Below are 12,660 nucleotides of genomic sequence, written 5' to 3'. Positions count from 1 at the left end.
ACTGCAAAAGAGGCACCCATCTGTATTAATAATCCCTACTGACCCGTCTGCCGCACACAAGGGCTATAGATAAATCAATTTAGAACTGAAGCTCCACGTCATGATATTTAAATCCAAAATCCAAATGTATTCTAATGATAGATTGCAAAGCCGAGGCTTTTTGGGGACTGTAACTCCGTCACCTACATCACGACGTAAAAGGATGTAACAAAGATACAGATAAAGATTCCAAGCTTTGTTTTTTTTGCCCTCCTCTGGATCAGCTGTGGGTAACAGCGGGCACAGGGTTCCTTTATAGAGTTCCTTCTATGTATTCATTTTTTTAGGGATGCACCGATACTAGTATCGGTATCGGTGCCGATACCGAGTATTTGGGTGAGTACTCGTACTCGCCTAAATGCTCCGATACCTAGCACGAGTACTTCCTGTATCAGGAAGCCGGGCTGCGCATCATTTCACGCTGCCCGGTTTCCTGATTGGCCAGGAAATGGCTCCATGCTCTCTCGTCACTGGAGGCGACTTCCCGGTCAATCAGGAAGCCGGGTAGAGTGCAATGACGCGCTGCCCATCTTCCCGATTGGTCAGGAAGCTAGCAAATCCGGAAGCCGGCGTCATGCTCCCTCGTCATCTCATTAATCATAATATTAAGAAAGTGACCTTAAAGCATTAGTTTGTATTGCTTTAGAAAAAATGTGACCTGTCCCTTTAAGAAAAAGTATCGGTCATTGGTATCTGCGAGTACTTGATCAAAAGTATCGGTGCCCGTACTCGGTCTTAAAAAAGTGGTATCAGTGCATCCCTACATTCTTTCCCGCCATTGATTGAACTCTTTGGACTTGTGTAAAAGATACAATATATGTGACCTCAATGATTGGTATATAGATGGATCTTTTTGGAGTGTTGCGAATTTACCATCCCAGACACATGGGTATGGTCCACCGCTGTCCGCATCAGGAAGCCGCTGTGGGACAATGAGGATCAGCTGATGCTTTGTCATAGTCTTCACCTACTTTGCATCAATATGGAGTTTGTTTTTCATTGATTCAAGAGGTCACAGAATATAATTTGTTTGCAATGGTCCCACTTGGCAGAGCTCAGTCTCGTGAACATCCCATTGGCAAGACCGGTGGCCTTTCCTTGAGCAGGTCCACCAGGCGTGTATGGACCCCCTGTAGTTTATTCCAATTATGTCACAGCTTTCTGCTTTGGGGAGTCCAAAGCTATCGAAGCTCCCAGTCTGCCCCCCCCACCACATTAACTGAATAAATTGATTGACAGGTCATGAGTTCCCTGGTCTGCCCTGACTTGATATAAATGGCCGCCCACAACCCCACCCAACGCTGTCACTAATCCCATAGCATCATGGGAGTTCAATGAGGCAGTCAAAGAAGAGAAGAATGTGATGTTGGGCTCCTCGATGATTCCCCCTCCCAGTGGCCAGATTCACCTACCCTATGATACTAATAATGATGACATCATGGAACAATAAAAGTAGTGGTGAGCGGGGGCTTGGTGTGAGCCCATCGCTGTGCCTAATCTCAAAGCATCATGGGACTTCTAGTTCAAGGAGGCGGCCAAAGAGGAAAAAGGGTGTGACGTTGGACTCCTCAATGATTCCCCCTCCCAGGAGCTGGATACACCTACCTTATAATACTAATAATGATATTGTCATTAAAAGTAGTGGTGAGCGGGGGCTTGATGTGAGCCCATCGCTGCCCCTAATCTTGAAGCATCATGGGACTTGTAGTTCAATGAGGTGGCCCCCGCTCATCACTACTTTTAATGACTACATCATTATTAGTATTATAAGGTAGGTGTACCCCGCTGCCAGGAGGGGGAATCATTGCAGAACCCAGTGTCACACCCTTTTCCTTTTTGGCCTCCTCCTTGAACTACAAGTCTCATTATGCTTTAGGAATAGCGACGGTGGTGGATTCGCACCAAGCCCCAGCTCATCACTACTTCTAATGTACCGTGACGTCATCATTATTAGTATCATAGGGTTGGTGTCTCTGGGCACCAGGAAGGGGAATCATTGAGGAGCCCAACGTCACACTCTTTTCTTTTTTGGCCACCTTATAGAACTACAGGTACCATGATGCTTTGGGATTAGCGACTGCAATGGGCGGTGATGTGGGCGGGCATTTATATTAGACAATTGCTTCACACGCCGCGCCCATTGTTAATTAAAAGATCAATTGCACATAAAATAAGTAGGTTAGAAAAATTATGTTAAGATGTTAAGAAAAGATACATTGTTACAAAACATCATCACATACTAGAAACGCGTTGGCCTCGGCGGGGATCCGAAGCGCCGTCGTGCGATTCCCTTCTTTGGGCCGGCTTAAAGAACCCGCAAAATGTCAGAGGCCACTCGCAGCGATGTGACCTTTTCCTCGGACTCGGGGAGATTTTCACGGCGCTGTGTATAAAAGTGTGTAATTGAGAGGATAATACGGAGCAGCGGCCTGTCCGGCATCCCTCGTAATACGCTTAGCCTGGAACTGCTCCTGGTAAGTGGAGCTTAAAGACCCCTGAATGATTGATTGGGCGAATTCCATCCCGAATATTGGCATTGCCTCTAAGCCCAGAGTTATACTTTCATTATATTCTCATTAATTAAAGTACCGGATCGCAAGGAGAAGAGAAAAAAAAAAAGCGCCAAACCCCTTCATTACCTAAAGAAGACGTAAACCCGCCAAAGCGCTCTGTATCAGAAACAATTGCAATTTCCAATTAAATCCTTGTTTTTTTTGCCTTTTTATTGTTGTTCCATCTCTGTGCTACTGATCTCCCGAAGTCTCTTAGCAGCCACTTCCTGTCTACATGCACTCCAAGCGACGTAGGGTTGCCACCTTTTCTTCAAGTGAAGAGAGGAGAGAGCCAGGGGAGGGAGTAAGGAGACCAGCTATAGAGGACTACAAACCCCAGCAATACATTAGACAGCAATACAAAATAACATGAAGCTACATACTCTGTGTTGTTCTGGGGTGGCACCCTGATTTCTTCAGGGTTTCGGGTGGCCTGTGCGGGCTCTCAGGTGCGCTATGAGGGCTCCCAGGTGGGTTATGTGGGCTCTCAGGTGGGCTATGTGGGCTCTCAGGTGGGCTATGTGGGCTCTCAGGTGGGCTATGTGGGATCTCAGGTGGGCTATGTGGGATCTCAGGTGGGCTATGTGGGCTCTCAGGTGGGCTATGTGGGCTCTCCGGTGGGCTATGTGGGCTCTCAGGTGGGCCCTGTGGGCTCCCAGGTGGGCTATGTGGGCTCTCAGGTGGGCTATGCATACTCTCCGTGCTTGCTGGGGACTTTGGCAGCCGCATCTGTCACAAAATTTGAAGTACTGGTATCTGCACTCGGTGTCTTCTGTCCGGGTGTCAGCTGGCTGGAAACCCGGACACAAGACTCCAAAACCAGACAGTCCGGGTGAAACCTGGAATTCCTATCTCCCGATGCTCGGGACATGCATTTCCGGGCACTGGGCGGGTAGTTGTTTTCTACATTTAGCCCGGCTTTGGGCAAGCAGAGCTAAATGTACAGCGGGGAAGCCGTCACTTGTTTTTTACAAGCGATCTCGGCGATGTTGTCGGGATCACTTGTATGCATCCTGCATACAGGGGGGGGGGCGCATTGAGGAACCTGGCATTGGGGCAGCATAGAGAGTAAATCCGGCCCTTGGCAGGAACCCTGTTACCAGTGGGCAGCGACAGCGGCACCCAGCTCCGGCCGGACGGTGGCCATTTCAGCTCGGGTGGGGAGGTAGGGGGCTGGCTGCAGAGTACACTTTGGCATTCTTGCCTTAGGTGCCCAAGGACCTTGTCCCAGCATGACCGGGATTATGGACGAGTCAAAGGCTTTATTGTGCAAAAATCAAAGTCATGCAATGGTCTACCCAAAAATATAAAAGCGGCGTCCCCCGGTTTGTTCCAGATCCCGATATCGAGCGCCCAATAAAAAATGAAGCCGCTTCCCCTGATTCCGTGTGCGCTGTTACCTTTCATCCCTCCAAATGACAAGTGTTTGCATTTGAACAGGACAAGATATAAATCTCGCTGCGTATTCCTTTCCGCTGAAGGACAGAAAGTTCCCGGGGTCGGATTACCGCTGGACATAAATATGATGCAAAGGGTGTCAGGAATATTTGGCATGACAAGATATCAAAATACGACACCGGCTGTGCCGCATCGGACTGTTAAAGTAGAACTCTAGCCCCGGCGTTTGTCAACCGTTATTCAGTCGTGGCCCATGCAAAAATATTCATTAAAAAAAGAGTTGTCCCCCTTTCATGCCAGGAGCCCCACTTTACACCAGAGTTCCTCGTTCACATCAGGAGCCAAACTTCGTATCAGACTCCCCCCTTCACATCAGAATCCCCATTTCATATCAGAGTCTTCCTTCACATCAGAGTCCCCCCTTCACATCAGAGTCCCCCCTTCATATCAGGAGCTCCCCTTCATTTCGGAGTCCCCCCTTCATATCAGGAGCTCCCCTTCATATCAGAGTCCTCCCTTCATATCGGAGTTCTCCCTTCATTTCGGAGTACCCCCTTCATATCAGGAGCTCCCCTTCATATCAGAGTCCTCCCTTCATATCGGAGTTCTCCCTTCACATCAGACTACCCCCTTCATATCAGGAGCCCCCCCTTCATATCAGAGTCCTCCCTTCATATCGGAGTTCTCCCTTCACATCAGAGTACCCCCTTCATATCAGGAGCCCCCCTTCATATCAGAGTCCTCCCTTCATATCGGAGCCCCCCCTTCACATCAGAGTACCCCCTTCATATCAGGAGCTCCCCCTTCACATCAGAGTACCCCATCATATCAGGGAGCCCCCCTTCATATCAGAGTCCTCCCTTCATATCGGAGCCCCCCCTTTACATCAGAGTACACCCTTCAGATCAGAGTACCCCATTCATATCAGGAGCCCCCCTTCATATTAGGAGCCCCCCTTCATATTAGGAGCCCCCCTTCATATCAGAAGCCCCCTTCATATTAGGAGCCCCCCTTCATATTAGGAGCCCCCCTTCATATCAGGAGCCCCCCTTCATATCAGGAGCCCCCCTTCATATCAGGAGCCCCCGTTCATATCAGATGTGAAATAAAAAAAAAACTCTATCGGTCTGTTGCAGTCTGTTAAATTAGTATTTCTGGAGGTACAAAGTGATTTTATTGAAGATTCGGGACCTGGAAGGAGTTTTTTATTTTCTTCTTTTAATCTGTAAGAAAGGAAAAGGCTCTTTATCACCGGCTGCTGTGCGGTTCCTGATCCACCGTTTGGAATAAAAAGTAACTTACCATTTTAAAATGTAACATCGAGTTCTTGGCAACAAAACACAGGCAACAAATTAACACTTGTGCACGATGCCTGTTACATCCTGAAGTGGCCCTTCAGTCCTCCAAGTCATGTAACAAAAGAAGATCTCCAGGCTGAAAAGGTTTCTAGGTCAGGTTATGATGAGAATAATTATGTAATACATTAGCCTCCAATGTGCCTGACCTATAAATCAGTTTATTCCCCATACTAATCCGGCCACTCAGTGTATATAATAATCCGGCCACTCGGTGTATATAATAATCCGGCTTGTAATTGCTGTATCTTTTGCTGTAGTACAACCAGTACTATCATCTCCAATGTTTGTGTGCAACATGGGAATTTCCTTATCCAGTTTGATTTCGCTCCCCCATCTTCCCCTGTTCCACCCTCCATTATAGCCTGACCCCTGTTTGACATATCTGCCCCATTATATTCCATCTTTCCCTCCCCCCTTAATCCTAATTGAAATACTCCTCCAACCCTCCCATGAACCTCTCCCCTAGCACAGCAGCCCCCCTTCCATTTAGGTGCAGACCATCTTTAGCATATGGGTTGTACCCCAATGAAAGGTCGGCCCAGTGCTCTGGAAACCCAAAGCCTTCCCTCCTACACCAGGTCTATATATAAAATCATTGCAGGTGCTCCTTCCTTGTCCAATGAACAGGCTGGGAGGTTGGAAGGAGACCAGCACTTCTGTGGTCACCAACCCGGCTACATATAGCATACATATTCTTGGAACTGAATGCTGTGATTGGGTTGTCCCAACTAGAATAGACATGGTGGAGTGTGGAGACCTTCTTGACCTAATACAACGTCTACCTGGTTCTAAGTACAATATGTGAAGCAATGGACCATATGAGCTAGCTGATAGGTGACACATTCATGCAAATCCTGGTGTCTGTGCAGTTATTGGCGGTGTTCACAAATGTCTGGCATACACTATATTGCCAAAAGTATTAGGCCCCTCCTCATTCCCATAGACACACTCCTAAACCTTGTGGACGCCTTCCCAGAAGAGGCGGAGCTGTTATAGCGGCAAAGGGCGGAGCCAACCCAATACTGAACCCTACGGACTAAGACTGGGATGCCATTAGAGTTCATGTGCGTGTAAAGGCGTCCCAATACTTTTGGCAATATAGTGTATATCAACCCCCAGGCGTAAGGAAATAGATGGTGACCCTAGATCAGACACAGCCAAACTTAGGGCCTTCAGCTGCGATGAAACTACAAATCCCATAAGGCATTGCAAGACTCTGACAGCCACAGGCATGACTTCCGAAGGCAGGTGATTGATGGGATTGTGGAGCTGGAGGGTCGGAGTTTGGCTACCTCTGTCTGAACAAAGAGGGTGCCGCCCTTCTGGAGATGAAAAGCAGATGAAGGCATTGTCAGGGGGGAGTGCTGCGATCTTTGGGAGCGGTAACAAATTACACCGGCACATAACTTAGCGCCACTTCGATCGCATTGCACAGCTTCGCTCCAGCTTTTCTGTATACAGCGCAGCCTCCACCAGCCGCTGAGGCCTCCTGCTGCAAAGCGGTTTAAAGCTGCAGCAGATCGGTAAGTAGGCGATCCGGGGAACGGTGTTCTCACTTCCCCACAAAAGCCTTAAACAACAAAATTATATATTATTAACAATAATTGCCGCCGTGAATTGGAAAAAAACAGGGTTTTCAGATCTGCCTCCTCTGCGCAAGAGGCTAAGAGCTTCTCCGCAGCTTTCAGCGCACAAATCACTTCCATTTGGCATTCGGGAACAATAGCCTTTGTTTGAGATGTTACAGCTGTTTGATGCGCGCTGTTGTCTCCGTGCGATGACATTGTCATTAATTATGCTAACCTTCTTTTTGCTGCACTTCAAGGTAGTGTATTACCTCAGAAAGGTCTCCGTGTATAATTACCCGGGTATGTATTCATCTGTGTCTTGCCTGCTGCGAATGTAGCACAAAAGTGACTTCTGACATATGATATGAAAGGTTGGCGTCATTAGAGTGGGATCGCTTCTCGAGGAATGAACTTTATCGGTTATGTAAGTTCCTGAGCTAGGAGTGTGAAGGAGCCCAGGCACCCAGGAGAACGGTGGCATGGAGCATGGTGGGTGGGTGAGTGCTCTCGTGCCCTTTGTACATAATTGCACATAGACCACAGCCCTTGTACCCACCAAATATGTACCGCAGGGGAGAGTCTCACAGACACGCATAAACTTCAGCACAATGTCTTTTTAAAAGCAAACTCTTCCATTTTAAGGTTAAGTCGATCAAGAAATATAAGAATTTCATTAAAATAGTCAGGGACAGCTAAGCCACAAGCAACCTTTGAGGCAATAAACGCTTTGGTCAGCAGTATGTAATTACAGTAAAGCATATAGAGTGCAGGGGTCAGGAGTATATAACCCAATGCCAGATTACAGTATAGTATATAGAGTGCAGGGGTCGGTAGTATATAATGTACAGAGTACAGGGGTCAGGAATATATAACCCAATGCCCAATTACTGTATAGTATATAGAGTGCAGGGGTCGGTAGTATATAATGTGCAGAGTTCAGGAGTCAGGAATATATAACCCAATGCCCAATTACTGTATAGTATATAGAGTGCAGGGGTCAGTAGTATATAATGTGCAGAGTTCAGGAGTCAGGAATATATAACCCAATGCCCAATTACTGTATAGTATATAGAGTGCAGGGGTCAGTAGTATATAATGTACAGAGTTCAGGGGTCAGGAGTATGTAACCTAATGCCTAATTACAGTATACTATATAGAGTGCAGGAGTCAGGAATATATATAACCCAATGCCAGATTACAGTATAGTATATAGAGTGCAGGGGTCTGTAGTACGTAATGTACTGAGTTCAGGGCCTGGGATCAGCAAATATTGTCCTCATACAAGAGTCATGTGTATTCTGAATATAAGTGAAGTTTTTGTAATTTTTCCAAATCTGTGCAGTAATCCAGTGTGAGACTTGGAGCTTCCAGTCATAAAGACCGCGCACTGCGGCTCTCTCTCCTTGTGCAGGGTGACTGGTCTTGTCTCCGCCCCCTCCTGTAGTTTCCTGTAGTGGGTGTGGCTGCTTGGCCCCTCCCACGGCTCTGCACTGTACGTTTGTAAAAAGATACAATTCTATCTGTCTAAATAATGGAATGAGATGCCAAGGCAGATGCTTCTGATGGGGCCAGATCCCCGCACCCTGTGATGCAATCAACCTTAAGGAAGTACATGTGGTCATGGAGCAATATGTGCAGCACCATAACCCCCCTCCCCCGGGAACAATTGGATTGATCCTGGTGGTGACCTGACTTCAGAGACGTGACATGACAATAGCTGCTGCCGGCCGGTATGTGGGTCAGTGCTGTACCTGGGTGAAGTACATCCTTTGATCCTTCTGTAAGTAATAGTGTGGAGGCGGCGAGCGCAGGAGCTTTGGGGAAGATTGAACAGAATAAATCGAGATGATTGAAATACTTTCGCCGCTGCAGAGCGGAACGCAAAACCAACATCGCCGCCGTTCTGATGCTGAAATTATATATATTACTATATTACCAAAAGTATTGGGACGCCTTTACACGCACATGAACTTTAATGGCATATCAGTCTTAGTCCGTAGGGTTCAGTATTGGGTTGGCTCTTGTCCCTCCCAGTTGCAGTCTGGGAGGGACAAGACCTATGAGCAGCAGGGTTGTGCTGTGTAAATCTCAGGGCTGGATGGACAGAAATACAAATTCTTTGGCAGATAACACAGCTCCCTATATATTTCTTCTTTGCAGTTCTACTTCAATGCTGACCGGACGTACAGAGTGAACATCAACCTCCACTCCACCAAATCTGTGATTTCTACTTACAGCCAGGAATTCATTACCCCACAGATCCCAGGAATCTGATTATCATTGACGCTCGGCATACATGCGTTCGTATCTCTCCCGGTTATGCGTCGCCCGTGCTATATTCTGTTATAAACATGGAAGGAGCCGCGGCCGGGATGGGGGGATAAGGAGGAGACATCGCGGAGTTATATGAGAATCGTGACAGGAGAGAGGCTCTTCCAAGTTTGATTTCGCACAGTGACACGGAGCAGAATGGTTCCATGTTCATGCGGAATATATAATAGTGCATTGTGGAGGGGGGGGTTGAAATAAATCGCTCAAATTATTGTCAGCTGCAAGGAAAAGATTTTTTTTTTTTTTAACCCAAATGGCCGAGACTGACGGCCCAAAATGGTGTCCATGGACGTAATCATCACACTATCCGCTTCAAGGGCTTTATCCAACTCTGTTATCAAAGTGATTATCTCAGGAGATGTACAGATGAGAGACAATAAACAACATATACAAATATGATACAAAATGTATCAAATATACAAACATATCATATATACATAGATACAAATGTATCTCTCACTTATACTTGCTCTCTGCATACGTAAAGATAGAGAGGAAGAAAAGAAATAGAAAGAACGAAAGAGAGAGAGAGAGAGAGAGAGAGAAAGGGGGAGAGAGAGCGAGAGAAAGGGGGAGAGAGAAAAAGAAAGAAAGAGTGCGAGAGAGAGAGAGTGTGAGAGAGAGAGAGCGCACGCAAGAAAGAGGGAGAAAGAGAGAGCGAGAGAGAAAAAGAAAGAAAGAAAGAGTCAAAAATGCACAATATTACAAAAAGTATTTCTTCTTCTTCTTCTTCTTCTTCTTCTTCTTCTTCTTCTTCTTCTTCTTCTTCTTCTTCTTCTTCTTCTTCTTCTTCTTCTCTCAGTAGTATGGTACATAATGTATACATTTTATAACCAAAGGAATGCGGCCGCCTGATCATGACACCTTTATGGACCGAGGTATGTTAACACTGTTCCACGTTATTCAGTTCAGGGGTCTCCGGAGAAGTTCCTGCAAATACATCATACAAAGACATTGTAGACAATTGGGCTCTTCCAACCTTGTGGTCACAGTTTGGTGAAGACCCTTCTCTGTCCAACCATGACTGTCCCCTGTGTACAAAGCCAGCTCCATAAAGACATGGTGTGACCAGCTTGGTGTGGAGGAACTCAAGTGTCCTGCACAGAGCCCCGACCTCAACCCTACCGAACACCTTTGGGATGAATTGGATGCTGATCCCAAACCAGGTCTTCTCATTCAACATCAGTACCTGACCTCACAAATGCCCTTTTAGTTGAATGGACACAAATTTCCACAGATACATATCAAAATCTTGTCGAAAGCATTCCCAAAGGAGTGGAGGCTGTTATAGCCATTCACAAAGGAGATGAGGGGACGGGGTGGAAGTGGGGCAGGTCAGCTCCATAACCATATTAATGTCCAGGATTGTGGAAGCCTATAGGTGTAATGGTCAGGTGTTCATAACTTTAAGCCATATACAGGTGAAACTCGAATAATTAGAATATCGTGCAAAGTTCATTTATTTCACTAATGCAACTTAAAAGGTGAAACTAGTATATGAGAGAGACTCATGACATGCAAAGCAAGATAATTCAAGCCGTGATTTGTCATCATTGTGATGATTATGGCTTACAGCTCATGAAATCCCCAAGAACCCCAAATCCACAACCTCAAAAAAGTAGATTATTAGATGCAATCAATAAAACAAGGATTGTACATAGAACAATATAGGACCTCTGAGAAGTACAAGCATGCATATGTACTCGGTACTTGGTTTGGGCCCCTTTTGCAGCACTTACTGCAATTACTTTTGCACGATATTCTAATTATTTGAGTTTCACCTGTAGTGTTTCTCTCATTTTTAGACTTATTGTACAATTTGGACTTATTTTTCTTTATATTTACTTTACTTATTTACTTATATTTACTTACTTTATATCCAGCTTTCTGTGCTAATTTATGTATTATGTTTACATATTGTATGTTTATAGATATCACTACTTCATACACATTGTATATGTGGTGTGCTGATAACCTTCTCCTTTTTCTTTTTAAATCGATAGGTGGAGTAATTTTCATAATAGGCGTTACCAGACTGGCAAAAAAAACTGCTGCAAATCATCACATTTTGAAAATTTCTACTTATTTTTCGTTGAAAAAAAAGGAGTAGGATGTTTATTAAAAGAATGTACTGAATGCAAGCCTTATATAAGAACATGTGAAAATGAATACACTGGTCCATAAGGAGAAAGCTAAGGAAATTAAAGTAGATACATTCGACCAGAATTGGGTGACTAATAAAGGAAAATGAAGTCCTGAGTATTAATTGTCTCCGGTTTCCAAGATACATCTTCAGATCAAAATTCTATCAAAATAATTCAAAATGATGAGGGGGATGTGCGATTCTGCTCCATAACTTTTCTGTACAATGTGATCTAGCAATGTCTGGATATTCCACGGTCCACTTCTTTCTTTCTTGAGATCCCCTTTTGCAATTGGGGGAACCATGCAAAAATAGCAGCCGCTACTGTGATTGGTGGGTTAGCTTCACACCATTGGGACTGCGAAAGGCACAGCCTTTTTCTTCTTGTTTAGCCAATGACGCAGATAATGTAATTAACAACAATAATGAGGGGCCCGACTCTTGTCCTGATCCCCTATTCTGCCTCCAAAATATAGGTGGTGTGCCTTTTTTTTTAACACTGCCGTCATACCGCACCTTTGAGATGCAAATGGAACCTCACCACAAATGTAGCAGAAGTTATCTGCATTGTTTACACAGTTTGGAGGCATTTTGGTTTCTGAGGGAAGATATCGCGCAACTGTTCCATGGAAATGTGAGGCAATGACACTTTCCCCAGCCGCCGGATATAACCGTATGATGCGTAGATCTGACCGAGACAATGTACCTTACAATAAAAGAACAAGAAATGACAGTTCGGTCATAATATTTAGTCTCGAAGTGATGATAAATGTATACACTTCCATGTGGTACCATTGTCATTGTTCTACCGTACTTTGTTATCATGATCATCAGACTCCTCCCTCCCTTGTAGGCAAATGTACTCCCCTGTGTATAAATCTTTACTATGAAATATCCTGAAAACTTCAGCTGACCAACCAGAACCTTCATCACCTGTTTTCTGATTCATCTCATCAAACTATGTAAGAAGAAGTAACACATTTTATCTCAGAGGTCAATCATTTCCTTCAGTCTATCATGAATGCAGCTGCTAGACTCATCCAGCTGACCAACCGTTCAGAGACTGCAACCTCCCTCTGCCGATCCCTGCACTGGCTTCCATCCCCCACCCCCCTCTGCCGATCCCTCCACTGGCTTCCATCCCCCACCCCCCTCTGCCGATCCCTGCACTGGCTTCCACTCGCCCAGAGGATAAAATTCAAAATATTAACAGTCACTTACAAAGCCGTCCACAACTCTGCCCCCGGCTATATCTCCAACCTTGTCTCAAA

Source organism: Nanorana parkeri, unplaced genomic scaffold (assembly GCF_000935625.1).
Source record: "Nanorana parkeri isolate BGI_ZX_2015 unplaced genomic scaffold, ASM93562v1 scaffold394, whole genome shotgun sequence".
In the NCBI taxonomy this organism is placed as follows: Eukaryota; Metazoa; Chordata; class Amphibia; order Anura; family Dicroglossidae; genus Nanorana; species Nanorana parkeri.
This window is presented reverse-complemented; position numbering follows the sequence as displayed.